Below are 22,721 nucleotides of genomic sequence, written 5' to 3'. Positions count from 1 at the left end.
TGGAGTTTACATCCAATCCTTACATCAGTCCTTCCAATGAACACCCAGGTCTGATCTCCTTTAGGATGGACTGGTTGGATCTCCTTGCAGTCCAAGGGACTCTCAAGAGTCTTCTGCAACACCACAGTTCAAAAAGCATCAATTCTTCAGCACTCAGCTTTCTTTATAGTCCAACTCTCACATCCATACATGACTACTGGAAAAATCATAGCCTTGACTAGACAGACCTTTGTTGACAAAGTAATGTCTCTCTTTTTTACTATGCTGTCTAGGTTGGTCATAATTTTTCTTCCAAGGAGTAAGTGTCTTTTAATTTCATGGCTGCAATCACCATCTGCAGTGATTGTGAAGCCCCCAAAAGTAAAGTTGGCCACTGTTTCCCCATCTATTTGCCATGAAGTGATGGGACCAGATACCATGATCTTTGTTTTCTGAATGTTGAGCTTTAAGCCAACTTTTTCACTCTCTTCTTTCGCTTTCCTCAAAGAGGCTCTTTAGTTCCTCTTCACTTTCTTCCATAAGGGTGGTGTCATCTGCATATATGAGGTTATTGATATTTCTCCTGGCAATCTTGATTCCAGCTTGTGCTTCTTCCAGCCCAGCGTTTCTCATGATGTACTCTGCATATAAGTTAAATAAGCATGGTGACAATATACAGCCTTGACATACTCCTTTTCCTATTTGGAACCAGTCTGTTGTTCTGTGCCCAGTTCTAACTGTTGCTTCCTGATATGCATACAGATTTCTCAAGAAGCAGGTCAGGTGGTCTGGTGTTCCCTTCTCTTTCAGAATTTTCCACAATTCATTGTGATCCACATAGTCAAAGGCTTTGGCATCCACAAAGTCAATAAAACAGAAATAGATGTTTTTCTGGAACTCTCTTGCTTTTTCGATGATCCAACGGATGTTGGCAATTTGACCTCTGGTTCCTCTGCCTTTTCTAAAACCAGCTTGAATATCTGGAAGTTCATGGTTCACGTATTGTTGAAGCCTGGCTTGGAGAATTTTTGGGCATTATTTTACTAGCGTGTGAGATGAGTGCAATTGTGCAGTATTTTGAGCATTCTTTGGCCTTGCCTTTCTTTGGGATTGGAATGAAAACTGACCTTTTCCAGTCCTGCGGCCACTGCTGAGTTTTCCACATTTGCCGACATACTGAGTGCAGCACTTTCACAGCATCATCTTTTAGGATTTGAAATGGCTCAACTGGAATTCCATCAAATCCACTAGCTTTGTTCGTAGTGATGCTTCCTAAGGCCCACTTGACCCAGGATGTCTGGCTCTAGGTGAGTGATCACACCGTCGTGATTATCTGGGTCATGAAGATCTTTTTTGTATAGCTCTTCTGTGTATTCTTGCCACCTCTTCTTAATATCTTCTGCTTCTGTTAGGCCAGTATGTTTTTCAGTATGAAAAGGATATACATATACATATATGTATGTATATGCTGATTCATTTTGTCGTATGGCAGAAACTGACACAACATTGTAAAAGAATTATACTCCAATAAAAAAGAATAACATATTATGTGTGTGTGTGTGTGTGTGTGTGTGTGTGTGTGTGTGTATAAAGCAATTACCTGGCACAATACATAGTGAGTTTTGCCATCAGGTGGAATTCATCCTTCTGCTTCCTACCCTCTAACTAACTTCCCTTGGTACCTTCACAGTGTAGCTCTGATCACCCCAACCACAGTGCAGCTGTGGCATAGTTCTACGCTGGGCTCCCAAGCGGTGGGCTCCAGGCAGGCCCGTGTGACAGTGCCTAGTACACAGGCAGTGTTCAGGCAATGCTATTCTTTTTATCCCTCTGAGAGGTAGCATTGCTTATTAGCTTAGAGCATAACTCTGCAGCTCAAGTTCAAATCTGGGCTCTGCCACTTACTAGCTGGGCAACCTCAGGCCAGTTGTTTAACTTCCCTGTGCCTCAGCCTCCTCATATGTATAGTGGACATAATGATACCACCTTCCTCATAGTCTTCTTGTGGAGGTTTTTTATTTTTCAAGATTTTTTTTCTTATGTGGACCATTTTTTAAGTCCTTACTGAATTTGTTACAATATTGCTTCTGTTTTATGTTTTGCTTTTTTGGCTGTGAGGCATGTGGGATCTTGAGGTCCCCAACCAGGGACTGCCCCTCCTGTATGAGAAGGCAAAGTCTTAACCACTTGACCACTGGGGAAGTCCCTGTTGTGGGGCTTTAATAGGTAATAATTATAAAAGGCATGTGATAAATGCTACAGGGGTATTCTGTCAAATGAAATTTATTGACCACCTTCCCTGCCCAGAGATGCTCACCAGGTATCTGCTGACCCCAGTTCAGGCCTTTTTGCAGAACCTGTCCTGTTCAGGGAAGTCCCTTCTGTCCCTGTGTCTATTTTATTACAGGATGGAGAGGGAGTCGAGCTCCAGAAGGGGCCGGGTGAAGGCCTTGGCTTGGCCTCGGGTCCTGGCCTCTCACCCCACCCATCAGGGCTGGGCAGAAGCCAGAACCTGAAGCTCCTTCCCTGGGCTGGCGCTCTCCCGAGTAGGGGCTGGGCGGGGCTGGAAAAGCTGCTTCTTGCAGCTCAGGAAGAGACCGACAGGCAGGGAAGGCGTTCGTACCCGCCCAGTGGTCAGCACAAAGGTGGCTGCAGGAGGGGCTTCCTCTCCAGGAGGAAGGGAGAAGGTCAGCGGCCTGCATCCGGCCCTGCCCGTTCCTCCCAGCTGCTGTGGAAAGATGTCCTAGCCACCTCGTCATTGCTGGGCGGGGTCTTCCCTTCACACGGGGGCAGGCCCCTTGGAGGACCCTGGTCTGCAGGGCTGGGCGCACACAGGCTCACACACACACACACACACATGCACGCACAGTCCTGGCGCTGTGGGATGAAGCAACAAGTTGTTGACTTGGCCATCTGCTTGACGTTCCCAGGCTGCAAGACCCCACAACCCGGAAGCAAAGTGGGCTGTTGGGAGTGTTGGCTCAGCTGTCCGTGCTCATTGCCCAAGAGGTCAAGGTCATGGGTCAATCCTTAGATAGGACCATGGGTTTCCTTCTCTTTGCCACAGATGTCACCTTGCACCAGAGCCTGCTCTCTCACACATGTGCAAGAGGGACCTCCTCAAGACTCAGCAGAAGGAGAAAACTCTGCTTGCTACTCCCTACTCTGGCTGGGTGGGTGGTTGTGAGGGGTGGTTATTCCAAGAATCCTCTTCGCAGGAGATGCTGGGATGCAGGCTATCAAGGAAGGTCATCTCACTAGGACCTCTGCGGCTTTGCCCTTTATCCAAGTGGTCACGGAGGCTCCCAGATCCCAGAGCTGGTTCCTTCGTGGACGGGATGGTCGGCTCCTGCTCTGCATGTTGAGAGGGGACTCCAAGGAAACACAAGTGCCTCACCTCCATGTGAGAGGCAGAGTTCTGGGCAAAGGGCTCTTTCTGAGATCTTTGCTACAAAGATCACCATTTTCCCGGCTGCTCAGCTCAGGGCTACGTTTATGTGGAGGCTTTGTGCCAGTCTCCTGAGTTTGAGACATCATGCTTCTTCAGTGCCCTCTGAACTTGATTGAGGATAAAATGTGAACTAGAAGAGCAGATGCTAGAATCAAAATATGGTGAGAGATGGTGAGTTCTATCCATCCTTCTGTCCATCCATCCTTCCATCTGCTGAGCACCTACAATAAGCCAGACTTGGCCTTGGGTGCTGACGATCCAGAAGTGAAGAAGCCACGATCCTTACTTTCAAATTGTTTTCCAGTGAGGAAGACAACATTGATTAGGGTAGAAGTACCTAGAAGCCCTGCCCGAAACGGCTCAAATAACAAGGAAAACTTATCTCACATGGGAAGAAGGCCAGAGGGAGGAGGCTCTGGGACTGGTCACTTTAGGGACTCAATGATGTCATTGAGAACTTGAATTTTAAAAATTTTTTCCACCTGACTACCCTCCAAGAGCCTGTCAGTTCACCTTGCAGTGTCAAAGTGGCTGCCACACACCCAGGAACTGCAGGCCAATACTGTAAACAACTGAAGCATAAGAGGAAGAGCTTTCTGAGTTCCTTTTTACAAGAGAGGAGACATTTCCCACAAGCCCCAGCAGAAATTGCCTTCACCTCTCATTGGCTGCCATTTCATCACCTGCCCAAGCACAAGTTAATCTCAAAAAAGAGATGACCACACCTGGCTTAGGCGGATCAAGATTGACTCCTGAGGTAGAGACCCCCTTCCTTAGGGAGGATGGCTATCTCACCAGAACTCAGGTTCTCTTTATCAAGAAGAAGGGGGAGCTTGCTACCCATAGTACCTGTTGGCAACCAGACAAAAAAATCCTAGCACTTTGTGATTCTTCCTCTAGCCCAGCAGCAGCTTGGGAAACCCATCTCTGCCTTTCTCAGCCCCCTGATCTGTTTGTTTTTTCCTCTAGACCGACTGCTTGGCCACAAACTGCTCTGTGTTTGTTGTTAAAACTTGGCCATGTGAAAACTTCCTGTCACAGCGTTCTCTCTATCTCAGTCTTACAACACACACACACACACACACACACTATCTAGGTGTCCATTGGGTTACTCTGAATCCTACATCTATATGAGGAACACACCTATTCTGGTGCATTGCCCCCTGCCCAGTGTAGACAGCACCATCCATTTCTGACAAGGTTTGCACAAGCAGGCATCTCTGAGCCACACTTCTTCATAAACAATTCACAGCCAAAGACTGGGCCTGATCTAAAGCAAAGGAAAAATGACATCTAACCTCATGTGTTCCATGTGATCCGTTCAGTGGGGAAGCTGCTTAGCCAGGTGGGTCCATAACAGGCACGGGAAGGAATCTCAGTGGTAAAAGCCCTGTTCCATCTAGCCCAGAGATGGTGCATAGCAGCAGGACATTGCAAAGAAAACCCAAAGATTTGTTGCAAATGACTTGTTGCAAAAACCCTTTTACCTCACTGCCATAAGCCTAAAGAGATCCCATCCTAGTGTAGTCCATGGGGTGCTACTGTTGCCTTCTGGTTCCTCCTTATAAGAAATCTAAGAGAACTTTCCCATGGTAGTCAGGCACACTAGATACAAAATCAAGCTCTTGATGCAAACCTACTGGCTGTGTGACAGGGGCCATGCCTACCTCGAAACAGGCACCCTCCTCACTCCCCTTCCCTGCCTTAGCTCCAGCCACTCTGGCCTTCCTGCTCTTCTTGAAATGTGCCAGGCTTGTTCCCTCTACCTCAAATGCCCTCTTCCTATCATAGCTCAGAGCCAGCTTTTCAGAGAAACCTTTCTTGAGCACCTAGATAATAAGGAAGTCCTTCTACCTTTCTTTGTCTTACTTTAATTGCATTATAGCTAATCAGAAAATACGTCCTTTCTAGGCTTTCTTCTTTCTTATCTGCTTCTCCCTACTAGAGTAAAAACCTCATGAGGGCCGGACCCTTGACTCTCTTGGTCCCTGGAATACAGAGCTTGACCTGCGGATAGTGGTCAACAGTGAATGAACTGATGATATCTCCTGCTGGGATCACTTTTCTGAGATGAAATAAACCAAAACAAACCAAACCAAAAACAACAACAAAAATGAATAAATGTAAATCTCTTTCCAAAGTGCTGGAGAGAGATCAGCTACAACTGTGGTTTTCCCCACCCTGCAACACTGATCATGCAGAAGTGAGCTAACAGAGAGAAGGTGGAAGACTGACTATCCCTGCTCCTTCTCCTCTAAGGGTGACGGCACTCCAGGGGGCTTGAGAAATAGAAAATGAGGGGAAGACAGTGAGAAGGAAGCGTCTCTAATGGCAATGATGCCTACACACTCAGGCACCGTGCTCTGTGTGTAACATACAGATCAGTGTGCCCATTTTACAGATGAGAATGCTGAGTCTCATGAAGGTCAAAAGACTTATTCAAGGTCCCTGAACACGAAGAAGGTGGAGTTGAGGCTGTGTGCATACTCAGTTGCTCAGTGGTGTCCAGCTCTTTGCAATCCCATGGATTGTAGCCTGGCCAGCCTTCTCTGTCTCCTGGATTTTCCAGGCAAGAATACTGGAGTGGGTTGGTATTTTCTCCTTCAGGGGATCTTCCCAACCCAGGGACTGAAAGGAGTTGAAGTTATACATTAGCAATCACTCCCATTTCCTCCTCCCCCTGATCCTAGGCAACCACTGCTCTATTTTCTGCCTCTATAGATTTTTTTCTATCCTAGCCATTTCATATAAATGGAATCATACAATAGGTGGCATTTCATGACATGACCTGTATTCTTGTACTCAGCAGGATGTTTTCAAGGCTAACCATGTTCCAGCACACATTGGTACTTCTTTTTCTGATGGCTTAATACTATCCATCATATGGATGGACCATGTTCATGTATTCATTCACCAGTTGGTGGACTCTGAGTTGCTTACAGGTCCCCACTATTATGAATAATGCTGCTAAGAATATTCTTGTACACATTTTTGCATAGACATATGTTTCAGTTCTCTTGGGTAAATACCCAGGAGTGTAATTGCTGAGTCATATGGTAACTCTGGGTTTAACATTTTGAGGAATCATCAAAGTATTTTCTAAAGCAGCTGCACCATTTTATGTTCCCACCAGCAGTGGAGGAGGATTACAATGCTTAAGGGATGCAGGGTGCTGTTATTATTACTGTTAAACTGTACAGCTGGTTACAGCATTCTGAATTTTAAGTTTCCACAAGGCAAAAAACCCCAGCATGACTTTTCTTTGGTTTTTTTAGTTTTTGTTATTTTTTTTAACTTTTTATTTTCTATTAGAGTATAGCTGGTTAACAACGTTGTGATAGTTTAAGGTGGGCAGCAAAGGGACTCAGCCATACATATACATGTATCCATACTCCCTTCCCATCCAGGCTACCACATTACACGCAGCAGAGTTTCCTGTGCTGTACAGTAGGTCCTTGTTGGTTACCCATTTTAAATACAGCAGTGTATACATGAACATGACTTTTAAATTTTTGTTTCAGTTGTCTCTTACCTTCCTCTTTGCCCTAATCTCTAACTCTCCTCCAATCCCGTTATCCCCAGGGTTCTCACCTTTGCCCTGCTCACACATCATGGGGTGGCTGAAGGCCCTGGTGGACTGGAGATGAGACCAGGCTTCATGAAAACAGCCATGGGTGTGGACCATGGCCAGAGTGGGAGGAGCTGAGCAGCCCACTCCCCGCAGAACCCTTGAACTTGGCAGTGGAAACCCTTGGCATAGCAGACCAAGGCACCCCATGGGAATTTTTCAAGTGTACAACTTTTAAATCAGTATCACTAAGATTCCAGTTAAGAGCTTGAAACTTTTACTGTGTATATTTGTGACATTTTGAAGGTGGCATTAGCGGTAAAGAACCCATCTGCCAACGCAGGAGATGTGGGTTCGCTCTCTGGGTCAGGAAGATCCCCTGCAGAAGGAAATGGCAACCCATTCCAGTATTCTTGCCTGAGAAATCCCATGGACAGAGGAGCCTGGCAGGCTACAGTCCATAGGGTCACAGAGTCAAACACAACTGAAGCGACTTAGCACGCACACATTTGTTGGCTGGGGGAGGGTGGGGAGGTGGTAAAAGTCCTTTCCCACATTTTGTCTGGGGTTATCTCAGGGAGGTCACAGTACTGTCCAAGGCTGAAGAGTGTGGAGAAGTGTTGATCTTTGGGTGGGTGGGATGAAGGTGTGGCTTAGGGAGGTCCTGGCCCCAGTGACCAGTTCTCTGATGATGTTCTGCTCTGTCTCTGGTGCATTAATGCAGCCTCCTCCAGGAAGTCCTCAGATCCTACTCTCTAAGCTACCTTCTGTAAAAAGAGGAGACCACGTTAGTGGAGACCATGTTCACCCTCCTGCTGAGCAGGCCCCACTCAAGGGTGAACACTGGGTATGTAGGATCCACCTGTCTTTTCCCCTCTGGAAAGTTCACAGTGAGAATCCAGCACCCAGTGGGCAAGGAGCCCTTTGGTTCAGGCAGTGGAAGAAGTGGCCCGAGAGGTTCCAGGCGACTACATAGCTGAGCAGTCAGTAAAGGGAAATACTCCCTGAGCCTAGCTGAGGAAAGGGCTTCCCTGGTGGCTCAGATGGTAAAGAATCTGCTTGCCATGCAGGAGACCCGGGTTCAATCCCTGGATCGGGAAGATTCCCCTGAAGAAGGGAATGGCAACCCACTCCGGTATTCTGGCCTGGAGAACTGAATCTCATGGACAGAGGGGCCTGGTGGGCTACAGTCTGTGGGCTTGCAAAGTCAGTGCTGAGTGGCTAAGCACATATCTGAGAAAAGCCATTTCACTAAATGTCAGCATGAGCTTCCTACAAATTTCCTCAATCCTACATGTGTCCAGGGATGGGTGACATGTAGCTCAACATGCTGGCTCATGGTGACGTGACTCTAGTTTATGGCAGCCCTGGGTGGGCCCTTCTGGGGCTCCAGATGCCTGTGTCCTGTGGGGCTAGGTGGCTCCAGGTGTCAACAGCACCAGGCAAAGAGAGCCCTGGCTTTCTAGGTGAAGTTGACCCTGGCTAATGGTAACCTCTGATTCTAGGCATCACTGGCTTCTTTATGACCCTGGGAAGCAATGGCTCTAGCCACTGGGAGTCCTAGGCAATCTGGGTGCTGGTGACCCTGTGGCGTTAGTGACAGAGGCCTCATGGCTCTAGATGCTGGCAGCCTCCGGCACTAAGTGACTGACAAGTGTGTGGACCTCAGCCCGTGCTGGTCACAGAGAAGGGGTAGGGAACTTAGCCAGAATTGCCCCCTGCTCCTGGAGGGCAGCACCTGAGCCTGCATGGTTAAGTCCTGGGCTGCAGGGCTGAGTGGAGAGTCTTAGTGGAGTGATTTGGAAGCATTTCATCAGGGACCGACCCTGCGCACAAGTTAGTTATTATAAGTCACGGACGGGGCGGGGCCAGGGGTGGGGTGGGGGGCATCCCGGCCAGCAGCCTCTGCACTGACCGGTGGCTGAACCCAGGCTGGGCTCCCTGCCCTGGAAGCAGGGCGATGCCTGGGGACGAATGGCCCCGCGTCCTCCCGGCCTGGCCCCGTGGGAGCCTGAGGCGACCTCACAGTGGGCTCTGCCGAGGTCCCGGAAGGGGCTGCGGCTGAGGAAGAAGGGACCCAGCAGGTCCGGGCAGGTCTGCTCCGCCGAGGCCGGGCCCTCTCCAGGGTGGCTGGGGCACCCCCCTGAGCGAGCACGTCCCGCGTGCGGGCCCCTGCCCGGGAGGCCCGGCTAATGACCCCGCGCATTCCGGCCTGCATGGACCCGAGAATTGGCTGAGGGCAGGCCCATTAGCTGGAATTCTCCCAACTGCTCACACATCAGAGTGGAAAAGGGGGGGGTAGAAGTGAAAAGTTGAAAAAGAGCTAATTATCGCTTTTATCAGAGCGGGTGGGTTGATGGGTCCTGCCCGAGGGCAGCTGGGGCTGCATTAAAGATTAAACGACAGGTAGGGGGGGAGCGGGGCTCCTCATTCCACAGGAGGGAGGCCGGCGGGCCGCCCCGTGGAGACCTGGTGGCAGGCGGCGGCCTTAGATCTGTCAGCCGAGCCCCGGTCCCAGCGCCCACCGTGGCCGCATTCCACCACGGGACCCCCGCGGCGCCCAGCACTTCCGCCTGGCCTCTGCGGGGAGGGCAGCTGCGGTCCCTCCAGGGACGCGGGGTCGGGGCAAGTCTAATTATCCAATTGGTAGGTTTCCTGGCACCTGTCTTAAGGGGACTTAAATGATTCCTGCACATCACCCAGTGACCTTAAGTGTGGAACCTCCAAGGACTCAGGGTCAGGGAGTCTGATCCTCCTTGTTATTACAGAGAGGGAGCCCAGGGCCCAGAGAAGAAAAGGGACTAGCAGTCAGGTTACCTTGGGGTTAGTTCCATGTGGTTGTAAGGCCCTCAAGGATGAGGGCTGCATGTTTTTTTAAAGAAAATATTTATTTGTTTGGCTGCACTGGTCTTACTTGTGGCAGGCAGGATCTTTCCTTGCAGCACATGGATTCTCTAGATATGTCCTGAAGGCTTAGTTGCTCCACCGCATGTGGGATATTAGTTCCTGGACCAAGGATTGAACCTGCATACCTTGCATTACAAGGCAGATTCTTAACCACTGGACCATCAGGGAAGTTCCAGGGCTGCATCTCTAATTCTTTTAATACCTAAAGTATGGGGGTTAAGGGAGCTGGGGTGATTAGCTCAGAGTAATTAAGGCCAGCGTGACTTCATTACGCCATTGAACCCCACAGTGTCTGGGACATGCTGGGTGTTCAGTGAGCATTTGTTGCTTGTGTGGATGATAAAAAGTTTGTATCTGGGGCTGCCCTGGTGGCTCACTGGTAAAGAATCCAGCTGCCAATGTAGGAGACATGGGTTTGACTCCTGTTGTGGGAAAATCCCATATGCCGTGGAGCGAATAAGCCCATGCGCCACAACTATTAAGCCTGTGCTCTAGAGCCCAGGACCTGCAACTACTGAAGCCCATGCAACCTAGAGCCCATGCTCTGCAACAAGAGAAGCCACGCACCACAGCTAGAGAGTAGTTCCAGCTTGCTGCAACTAGAGAAAAGCCTGAGCAGCAATGAAGACCCAGCTCAGCCAATAAATAATTTTTTTAAAAAAAAGTTTGTACTTAAGAAGTGTGATGATCATTTGGAACATTCTCCAAATCTTCAGGGCTAACTCACTGGCCATGAAGTATGGATGTTAGGTGAGAACCATGGTCTGGAGTCACCAGAACAAACCAAGGTACCAGTGGGGAGTGAGTAGGGGGATGCCACAGGCAGATTGACTGTAGGCAATTTGTGTCAAGGCAGTCAGCCGTGCCAATCCTGCTGTGCTAGTCTTCACAGTGTGTGTTGGCAAAGATGCCCACTAAGCCACCCCACCCCCACAGAGACCCTGGAAGCATGATATCCCCTATCTGGCCCCACTGGGGATCCACAGCTCCATTTGGCCAACTGGGCTGTGAGGATATGCCCTTGCCTCTTGCTTCTTTCTCTCCTCCTAGCCTCTAGAAGCCAGAGCCTTTCCAGTTTGGTTTCTTCAGGCTTCTAACCTCAACTTCAAATTTGATATGGTTCTTACCTCTCCCCATGGTGAGTGAATCCTACCAATGATATGTAGGTAAAAACTTGTCCATGTCAAAGAGACCCTGGCCTTCCCAGCATTTCGCATACACTGTTCCACTGATGTGATTTAGACCAGGCTAGGAGATTCCCTATTAATGCCACGTCGGGGGGAATGAAAGTGTCTGAGCAAGAATAGACGGAAAGGATCTGGGGTTCATAAAGGACCACAAGCTGAAACTACACTGGTCACATGGGTCTTCTGAGAGTCAAGCCAACAGGATGCTGGATTGCTACGAAAGGTTTGAAGGTAGCAACCTGCTCTTCACTATCAGATGCTTCTTCAAAAAGCTCAGCTAGTCCTCCTAGTCCATATAACATCTTCAACAGGCCACTTACCACAGTGCTAATTAATCTTTTGATTAATTGTATGAATATTTGATTATCTACCTCCTCCACTAAATTGCAAACTCCATGACTACCAAGATTGTGTCTTTTTATTCGCCCCTGAATCCCACCTAGCATCCGGCTTGGCACATTGCAAGACTGAATATATATGTGTTGGAGGAGAGAGGAGAGGAGACAGGGAGGGATGGGGAAGAACTTTTTCAGAACTTTCTCCTTCCAAGAAAAGAAGCTTGCAGTCCAGTGTCGGGGAGCGAGAGAGAGGTGGACGCACATTTGCCCACAATGCAGTGTGGTTGGTGCAAATGGAAAAGAAAATACAGCCTGATGGTGGGAGCTCAGAGGAGAGAGTGATTCACTCTGGGAGCGGTGGAAGTTTTCTATAACTGAGTCTTTAAGGTGGAGCAGGATGAGTCAGGTGGACAAAGGGAGGAGGGTCATTCTCAGCAGGACTGGAGGGGAAAGGCACAGAGGTGGGAAAATGAACCACATTCAGGAAGAGGTGAGGTGACTCAGCTGAATGGGGCATGGGACACTTCGAGCGGGGCCTGAAGACCTGGACTGGGAGGGTGGGAGAGGTTGAGGAACTCACCTCAAGAGAAACAGCCAAGGATTTCAAGCAGGGGTGTGACATGACCAGCTACCAAGAAGTGTAAATGGAGGGACTCTGAGACTCTGAAGACCAAAATTAACTTTACAGAGACCACTTTGGGACTTCCCTGGTGGTCCAGTGGTTAAGACTCTACCCTTCCAATATAGGGGCAGTGGGTTTAATCACTGGTCAGGGAACTAAGATCCCTCAGGCTAAGTGGTGCAGCCGAATTTAATAAATAAAGAAAAACAGAGATCATTTTGTTTAGAGCCAAGAAAGCTCTGGGGTCCCTGAGGCCCCTGCAGAGGGTGATCCTTTGGCTTGTGTGAACAGAGCTCAAAGAAGGGCTGGAACCTGGCAGCAGGGTGAGATGGGGCCATGTGAGGATGTTTTGGAGGGAGAGCTGTTGGGCCAGGTGGAAAGGGAGACATTTCCTGGCAATTTCCCCCTGGCATTCTCTATGGGCAAACTGATTGTTTTGACTGAACTGACGGACTGGGACAGGAGAAGATTTGAGGCACCCAGACAAGATCCTGCACCTGCTTGGGTACTCGCGGAAAACATCTCAGCTCTTGGGCAATACCGCTGGGAACTCTGCAGCGGGTGGGGAGATCAGGGTCCAGTGTCCCTACCCTCCATACCTGGACACCGAAGACCTTGGATTGAGCTCTGGGTCAGTCACCTTCCACCTGTGATCTCAGCAAGGCGGTCTTCACCTCTCTGAGCCTTGGGCTCCTCATCTGCAAATGGGGATGACAAGTCCCTGCTCACTCTGTGAGCTATTGGAGGGTCTCCTGTCTCTCCTTTCTTCATGCTCTGTGGTGGAGACCAAGCGACTTGAACTCCCATCCTTCTTTCCCCTGGCCCAGCACACCACCAGCGCTGAAAGTGCTCATCAAAGGGGTCATTTGTCTTCTTTCCCGCCTCACAATCAGCCCCTTCCTCGGGCTCAGCCCCCTCCCATCCCTCTGCTCCCACTTTTGTCTCTTTCTGGGAGCTTCTCCCAAATTCCCCAGTGCTCCCCAGGGTTGGGGAGGTCCCCAGAGGTTGGGCCTGAGGGAGGCAGGCTTATGGGTGAGGTCTGAGGAGTTCTGAGCAGAGAAGCCTTTTCATACTATTCATGGGGCTCTCAAGGCAAGAATACTGAAGTGGTTTGCCATTCCCTTCTCCAAATCACTGCAGATGGTGACTGCAGCCATGAAATTAATAGACGCTTGCTCCTTGGAAGAAAAGCTATGACCAACCTGGACAGCATATTAAAAAGCAGAAAGGTCTGTCTAGTCAAAGCTATGGTTTTTCCAGTAGTCATGTATGGATGTGAGATTTGGACTATAAAGAAAGCTGAGCACCGAAGAATCATTGCTTTTGAACTGTGGTGTTGGAGAAGACTCTTGAGAGTTCCTTGAACTGCAAGGAGATCAAAGTCAATCCTAAAGGAAATCAGTCCTGAATACTCATTGGAAGGACTGATGCTGAAGCTGAAGCTCCAATACTTTGGCCACCTGATGAGAAGAACTGACTCCTTGGAAAAGACTCTGATGCTGGGAAAGAAGGCTGGAGGAGAAGGGGACGACAGAGGATGAGATAGTTGGATAACATCACTGACTCAATGGACATGAGTTTGAGCAAGCTCCAGGAGATGGTGAAGGACAGGGAGGCCTGGGGTCACAAAGAGTCGGACACGACTGAGTGACTGAACTGAACTGAGCAGAGAAGCCACACCTGTGGCTGAAGGAGCTGGACCCCAACACAAGTCCTAGGACTGGTGGCTCTGCCAGGAGCCCTCCAGGCACAGAATTCCACGACTCTGAGACTCTTCTCAGACTGAGAGACCAAGACACAGTCCTCAGTGTGGTTACATCTGTCATGGGACACTGGGTTGGGAGTCTACACCAGGTCAAGGAGGCTGAGATCCTAAGACCTCCAGTTCCCTGGAGTCTGGAGCATAGCCCAAGAGGGTCCACTCCTCCTTGTGCTCCGCCCCCTCCCAACTCCAGCCGCAACCTCCAACGGGCAGGAATCCTGGAAAGCCCGCCTGGGGAACTCACAGACTTGCATTCTTCCTCCCAAAGCTTCCTCCAGCTGGGCAGCCCTTGCCCCTCGTGGAGCATTTTGGGCAGAGCTGGGAAACCACAAAAATGTTAAGCTGAGATGAAGGAACATAATGGGCTCTAATCTGAATTGACAGTAGTGTGATTAGCCAGCCCAGGGCTGCAGGAGCCAGGAGAGCAAAGAGGGAAGGGGAGAGAGGAGGAGGAGGAATGGAAGACGAAGACAGAGAGCAGACATAGGCAGGGCCTCAGGGAGGGAGACTCTGGCGGGGCTGACTGACGTGGTGTGAGAGGGGCTGCCCAGGAATCTGGAGGACAGAGTCTTACAACAACAGCAATGATAATAATAATAGTAGTAGCAGCTAATGCTTCTTTGGAGCTGCAACAACCCAGACTCTGTTCTAAGCTCTCGTATTAATGAATGTCATCCTCATGATGTAGGTAAGGAGTTACTATTACTACCCCGTTGTACAGATGATGGAGAAATTATGCCACAGTAAGGTCCATCAATAAAGAACACCCATCCTAACTACAAGGCTGGGGTCTGGCTGCTCACAGAGGCCATCTTCTTCTGTCTAAAAGTCAGAAGTCAAAGACCTACCTCAGGAGTCAGTGAGATGCAGCTACCATGTACTAGGCTATGTGGGGGCCCCCTGTGAAGGGTCTGGAACGGAAGAAAGGATATGTGCTCGTAACCACCACCCAGGCATGAATAATGGGGGCCGAGGGAGTACAGGGAGCAGGGGGAGCAGGAACACAGAGGTCAGAGGTCTTCGTGAGCCCTTGGGGTTGAAGGTCAGAGGTTCATGTAGTCGACCAGGAGCTGGAGGCCATGGCCAGTGACATCTGCTGAAGCCATGATAAAATGGTAGGTTGGGATGTGACTCCCACTTGGGACATCCTGGGAGTCCAGTGGTTAAGACTCTGTGCTTCCACTACAGAGGACACGGGTTCGATCCCTGGTCAGGGAACTAAGATCCCGCATGCCCTGGTGGTGCAACCAAATAAATAAATAAAAGTTCTAACTCCCACCTTTTACTGAGGAGAGAGGGGACATGGTAACCAGCATGGCTTCCCTAGGGTCAAGGCGCTTCCTCTCTGGCCCCCAGCCAGTGGAGTCATGCTGACTCCCCTCCTGAGGGAAGCACTTCCTGTTGGGCTAATGCGATCTCACCCTTCGGGGCCTGATTCTGAAGGGAGCACCCCTGAGTGAGCAGTGCACCCCTACCCCATCCTGCATCTCGATGGGGTCACCTCCTGACCATCCAACCTCCCTGGAAATCACATGTTCACAATTTTATTGATGTCATCATGGGTTCTACACCTGGAACACAGAGAAGGTTTCGGTTATGCTTACTGAGCTCTCCTGAGATGGAGGAAATGGTTTCCTTCCTGTTGCAGGGGAGACCTAAGCAGGCAAGCAGAGAACATTTGAGGTAGTGGGGTCTCTGCTTTGGGGCCAGCAAGTGGCTAAGAGGACGCCTGGGGGGGTGGGTGTCAAAGTCTGATCATGTGACCTCATGAAGGTTCCTTAACCCTTGTACACCTCAGTGTCCTCATCTGTAAAATGGGGACAGTGATTGTAGTACCTCGCTCCTGGGAGGGTGTTTGTGAGGATGGGGAGTTCATTCATGCGTCGTTCATGCTCACAACACTGGTTTGAATTGCTATGCTTTGTACTGCCTTGGGCCTGCGGCTAGGAGGGGTCAGAGTCCTTTCTTTTCCCAGCTTGGGGAGGTCTCCTGGTCTGTGACAGGAGGTGAAACAACCTGGTCAACCGTCCCCTAATCAGACAGCTCGGATTGGGTGCTGTGTCTGAGGAGGAGCAGATTCTAGAAGAGCCATGGCCTCCCCACAAACACGGCACCCTGAACTCAGGCCTTCTCTGTGCTTTCCTGCCCCTGGGGCTGATCCTCGTAAGCCAAACCAGGCTCAAGCAGTGCCCAATTCCTGTTGCCAGGAGACCCTCAGACACCCGGGAGTGTATCAGAGTCAATGGCAGCAGGAGGGCCCCTTCTCCCTAGCCCCTGCCAGCGGCAGCAATCATAATTGGGGAATAATAATAGCAGTGGTGGGTTTCCCTAGTGGTTCAGTGATTAGGAATCTGCCTGCCAACGCGAGGCACACCAGTTCGATCCCTGGTCTGGGAAGATCCCAGATGCTTCAGGGTGACTGTGCTCTAGAGCCTGAGAGCCACAACTACTGAAGCCCAAGCGCCTGTGCTCTGCAACCAGCTGCAATGAGAAGCCCTCCTGCAGCAACTAGAGTGTTGCCTCCACTTGCCACAACTAGAGAAAAGCCCGTGTAGTAACAAAGACCCGGCACAGCTATAAATAAATAAATAAAATCAAATAAAAGCAGTGGCTACAACACATTAAACACAACCTGTGTGCCAAGCACTTTCTAGAGACACCCTGTAACGCTCCCGATGACCCTGCAAGGTTGGTTTTATCACCCTATGCCGTAACGTTTCTGCTGACACCTGCATCCCCCATCCCCCAAACCCTCATTTGGCCAAGACCCCACGAAGCTTCAGGATGAAGCTGGGCCATCACTCATCTCCAGAGTCTCATCTCAATTCCCCTCAGTAGGTCTGCTCACATCACCGACACGGTTCCCATCAGCAGCCTGTACTTACCCCTTGTTAACCTTCATCACACTTAATTTTTATACCATTTTAAATTTTACTCATTTAGAGGGTAAGCAATGCATTCACATGACTCAGAATCCAAAAGCCACAACAAGGGATGCAGAGGAAAAGTCCTCCTGCTCTCCTACCCCTGTTTCCCCACCACTGGGTTCAGCCGCCTGGGGCCCAGGGCTGTCAGCTTCATCACACCGAATAGTGATGACTTGTTTATCTCTCTTCCGTGCTTTAGGAACTGGGCTTGCCTTGTTAACTGCTTCATCCCCAGGGCCTGGCACAGTGCCTGGCATATAGTAGAAGTTCTATGTGTGTAATCTCTCTGTCTCTCTTCAAGAGACACCAATAGAGAGATTTTTGTTTCTGTATTTGTCTTCATGAATGAGACTTTGAGAAGAAAGTTAACTTGGCTGTTTGGCTGTAACTCCTAGGCAGTGCTTACCCAGACTCTGTTTATCTGACTTTTTTTTTTCCCCCAGCCATGCCACACGGCTTATGGGATTTTAGTTCTCTGACCGGGGATTGAACCCAGGCCCTCAGCAGTGAGAATGTGGAGTCTTAACTTGTGCACCTTGAGGGAATCCCCTGCTTATCTGATTTATAAAGATGACCTATCCCTTCTTGGATATTTGACCATCCTCTGTGAAAGGATTTCATATTTTTAAGTTTAATTTTTAAATTGGAACAGAACTAGAACCCCTCAAAAAATTTCACAAAACAAAGAACCATGTTTCAGGAAACAGCAGGTCATCACACTTCAGAATTCCCCCTGATCCTGCCCGATGCTGGCCCCAGTGTCAACTCCAGGATGTTATTGCTGCAGCTGCTGCTGCTCACTGTGGGCCTCAGTCTCCTCATCTGTAAAATGGGCCCATTAGGTCTGACGTTCTGTGGATTTTTGATATCGTCTCTATTTTTACCCCTTATGGCTGATGCTGCTTTGTGCCAGCATTAAATGAAATGGTAGCTGTTGAAGCCTTTTTGAAGTATTTATTTGGTTATTTATTTGGGGAGGCTGCGCTGGGTCTTCGTTGTTATGAGTCCTTTCTCTAGTTGTGGCGAGCAGGGGCTGCTCTTCGTTGCAGTGCGGGGCCTCTCAGCACTGCGGCTTCTCTTGTTGCGGAGCACAGGCTCTAGGGCGCGCAGGTTCAGTAGTTGCAGCTCATGGGCTCTAGACTGAGGGTCTAGACTGAGGCTCAGCAGTTGTGGTGCACAGGCTTAGCTGCCCCAAGCCATATGGAATCCTCCCCGGATGAGGGATCGAACCCACCCTCCCTGCATTAGCAGGTGGACTCGTGTCCACTGTACCACCGGGGAAGTCCTGTGAAAGCCTTTTGATTAAAACTAATATTTGATACCAAGACAACAAATACATGACACAGGTCAGGACCAGCCGATCTGCCCATGTCCTTAGCTCTGGCCCAGGTCAAGGGTCAAGCACACACAGCCACCAGTCCTCCAAAGAGCTGGAAGGAGAAACAGGAAGGAGAAATTGATCCTGGGGAAGCAGGTAGAGCGGAGCCTGAGGACCACCTGGGGGAAGGTGGGTTGGCCCCAGCACCATGCTTACCACGGGACCGGCAGGTGGCTTTCCATCTGGATCAGCTCATGCCCTGCCTGGGGACTCAGCGAGCAGCCCTCATCTTGTTCAGGCTTCTGAATGGCCTTCTTCCTGGTGGTTGAGGCAGCCAGGAAGCCCCAGGGTTGGGGAGAGGAGGCAAGAGGGAACGAGGGGAGGAAAAGGCAGGGAGCTTGGCTAGTGAAGAGCCAATGTATCAAGGAGGCACACGGTGCCGGGAAGCCTGCTACCTGCAGAGGGAAAGTGCAATGGGGGAGCAGCACAGAGTGCAAGATTCAAACCTTCATTTGTTCATCTTTTCATTCACTCATCCAATAAAATGAAGGACGCCCATGCTGTGATAATTGCTATTCAAGATACAAGTGTAGGCAAAATGCTAAGGAAATGTAAAAAAAAGGAGCAAATTACTGTTGGGTGGGTGGCAGGAGTGGGGAAGTTAGGAAGCAGGCACATTTCACTGAAGATATTTAGGTCAAGCCATGAAGAAAGCAAAGGAAAAAAACCAGCTCCCAAGTCCTCCCCAGCTCTGAAGCCCATTTCTTCCCAGACCTCTAAATCCCAGGCAGGTTGTTGCCCTCATTGGGTTTGAGCCTAAGCACGGCTATATACTTGCCGTGTGACCTAACCTCTAAGGGATCTAACCTCTCTGAGCCTCCGTTTTCTCAGCTGTAATGTAGGGATGACACCTACTTGGAGGGTTGTCATGAGACTTAAATATGACGGTGCATGAGAGTCTCTTTGAAGGGTGCCTGGCCTCTCTATAGAACAGACTCAAAATGACCTGCTGCTGATGTATAGTGAGTATCCGCAGCCACATCAGCTTCATTCTCTCACATCTGGGCCTCTGTCTTTGGACAGAGAGGAAAGCAGAAGCTGTTCCCATCATCCCCCATCCCAGGCCCCCCCACCCCTCCACCAGCCCTTGGGGAAATATGAGAAGCAGAGCTTGAGGATCTAATGTGTGCCCCCCACGCCCCTTAATCCTTCCTGAACTTGGGGGGTTGGGTGCAGGGTGGGGGCGGCACCGCCGTAACACCTGCGCGGCTCTGACATCTCCTGCCTCTGGGCAGAGAAAGCAATTTCAGAAATGACATGTTGCCAACAAGCAGAAATCAGCTTCTGAATTAAAATGTGTCGGCGTCAGGTGACCCTGGGCTTGGAGGGCTGGCTGCGCGAAGACAGCTGAGATTAGGGCCTGTCAGCCAGGGGAGGGGCTGTGCGGGAAGGGGTGCGGGGACCCCAGGGGCTACCAGTGCCGCCCTGGGCTTGTTCGGACAGGGGTGGCAGGAATTCGGACCCTGGGTCGGTTCTCCTGCGACTGTGACCAGCTACAGCCTCACAAGTGTCCACTCTCCTCTGTGATGGGGGCAGGGTGGGAGCATCCAGGCTCAGCTCCCCTGGGACCCGCTCCAGCGTAAACATACTAATGGGCCCGAGAGAGCCAGAGAGGAATGTGGGCCCCACAGCCCCTGGGGACTCGAGCACGGCGGATGGGAGTAGAGGGGATAAGACACCCAAGAGGCAGAGAGCCTCTGCTCTGCAGGTATGCAGGGAGGAGAGAGAGGGAGAGGGAAGGAAAGGAACATGAAAGACAGGAGGCCCGAGGGAGAGGGAGGAAGATGCCACCGGGCATGCTGGATCCTGGCAATTCCCTGATGCCACCTTCTCCCTGGTGCCCAGGCCTTTGCACATGTCACGCCTTACACTGTGGGAGAATATACATGATGAAGCTATTTCATTTCCAGCCCTGCTATTTACTGTAAGGCTTTGAGCATGATGGGGAGTCTCTCTGAGCTTTGGTTTCCTCCTCTATAAAATGAGCTCATGGGGACTTCCCTGGTGGTCCAGTGGTTAAGAATATGCCTTCCAATACAGGGGACTCAGGTTCAATCCCTGGTCAGAGAACTAAGATCCCACCTGCCTTGCAGCAACCAAGCCTGCATGGCAGAACTAGTGAGGCCATGCAACACAACTAGAGAGTCTGTGGGCTGCAATAAAAGGTCCTGCACGATGCAACCAACACCCCACGTGCCGCAACTAAGACCCAACACAATCCAATACATAAAAATAAAATGAGATCACTGTTGTATGCAGCCCTAGGGTTGCCATATCAGTTAAATGAGATAATCTGCAGAGATGACACTAGAGTTTCGGTGCAGTCAGGCACCTCTCACAGTGCTTAATCCCCAGGGATCTTTTTCCTTGTCTGTCTCCTTATCTGCAGCTCCCTGAAGGCTGGGAGTGAGTCTTGGCACCACAGCGCCTCAGCACATGCCTGATACACTGTAGGCAGCCAGTGCTTGCTGAGCAAGCGATTCCATGAAGGCACCAGGTGTGAGGTGTGTAAGTAAAGAGCGGGAGATGAAAGGGAAGGGTCCAGGGAGGCAGGGGACCCCGCTGCCACTCTCCCTCCAGAATGTCCCCACTCTGATCATAGGTCATCCTCTGACCTTTCTAGAGCAAGGCGTAGGCGTGATATGCTTGCTGGCCAGATAGTGACCCTATTTCCCCAATGGAAATCGGACCTAGGGGATCATTCCACCTGTCTTTAGGAGTCAGGGGCAGAGTCATCGACCTTGGGCCCATCTGAGGGGGTTACCTCCTGGACGTGGGGTCACCACAGTCATGTTCCACAGCTCTGGGGACCAAGCAAGGATGGAATGGAGTTGGCAAGGGTGAGACGCTCTCAGGGGCAGCAAAGAGGGAGGCTGAGGCACTCCAGAGCCTCTAAAGTGGTAGCAGGTTGGGGAAGCTGGAGCAAGACTATCTCATGATTTCGGGAGAGAAAATCTCCCTCCCTGACTCCCCACCAGCACTGCTGTAAACATCTTCCCCACTTGCTACAGGAATTCCACCAGGAGAAGGCATGGCTTCTCACCATGTGCTCGAAGATAAGTCCTCAGAGAAGAAACTCAGGACCGGAAAAGATTATAGAAGGCAATGGGTATGCGCTCAGGCATGTCAAAGGCCTGAATTTGAATCCCAGCTCTGCCACTCACACAGTGACTGCTTTGAGCTCCCCAACCTCAGTTTCCTCATCTGTAAAATGGAGGTAGCACTTCCTACCATGCAGAGTGGAGAAGCTCTGCTTTATGAAGAATGCCAACTAAAAAATACATAAGGGATGATGGAATTTAAAAAAAATCTCCACTTGCAATTGATGTGGGCAAGGATCATCACCAATGAATGCTGAACTATTGGGTAAAATGTTGCTGGGAAACAAGATGTTCTCCGAATCTTCAAGTATCAGCTCCCACAGATGAGTCATGAACCACAAAGGGAAAAGGTAACTTTATATGGGAGAGAGCTGGAGGAAACCATCTTAACCAAGTGATGAAATTGAGCATCTCAGGTAGTGCTGACAGCACCCACAGAGAAGGGTGCACACCACTAAGCTGACCTCTTGCCAAAACATTTAACCAGAATCTAGTTATAAGGAAACAATCAGACAGATCTCAGTTGAGAGGCATTCTTCAAGACACCCAGTCTGAACTCTTCAAAATATCAATATTGTGAAAGCAAAGAAGGCAAGGAGACTATTCTAGAAGAGAGGGGGCTAGAGAGATATGACAACAAAATTCAGTGCCCAATTCTTGAGTGGATCTTGGCTCAGGGGAAAAAAGCTATGAAGGATATTTTGAGGGGCAACTGGAGAAATTTGAATGGGGATGGTCTATTAGACAATATTGTGTCAATGTTAAATCTCTCTGATGTGATTATGGCCTTGTGGTTCTTTTGGAGAATGTGTGATAAAGTATTTAAATGCCTTGGTGTCTACAGTGTCCTCACATATGGATCAACAAAATAAATATACATATATTTATATATTTACTTATACATGTATTTAACTAGAGAGAGAGAAAATATGGCTAAATGCTTTTAAAAGGGGATCTGGCACAGATGAAGCACCCACCTGGTGATTGACTCTGCAAGTCCTGATCCCCAGGGAAAGTAGTGGCCCTGAGCCGCTAAGGGTGGAGGGGCCCAAGGGCCTCTTTGGGAGCTGATTTGGGGACTGGGGAGGTGAAAGGCTCAGATATGAGTGGGAAGAGGCTGAAGGCAGTATAGGGTAGAAAGAAGACAGGGTTTAGAGGCTAAGACCTGGGTCTGCAGTGAGTCACTTAACCATTTTGTGCCTCAGGTTCCCTCTCTGTAAAAAGGGAAGAAAGGTGCCTCCCTCATGAGGCTCAAGTGAGGAAACAGGTGAGAAATCCTTCGGCAGGCTGGAGCCTGATGCTGTGGGTGTGAACACGTCTGTCACTACTCTGGGCCCAAGAACACAAGGAAGCAGGAACACATTAAGACAGGCAGAGGGGTGGACTTCACCCTGCCTCCCTCCCTGGGGACCCCGTGTGGATCCCAGAAGGCTGAAGAGCCAGGGCAGGCAGGGCCAAGCCTTCTCTGCCACCCTTTGTTCTGAAAGGGGCCTCCTCTCCC

Source organism: Odocoileus virginianus, chromosome 17, assembly GCF_023699985.2.
Source record: "Odocoileus virginianus isolate 20LAN1187 ecotype Illinois chromosome 17, Ovbor_1.2, whole genome shotgun sequence".
Taxonomy (NCBI): Eukaryota; Metazoa; Chordata; class Mammalia; order Artiodactyla; family Cervidae; genus Odocoileus; species Odocoileus virginianus.
Note: the sequence above shows the minus strand (reverse complement) of the source record.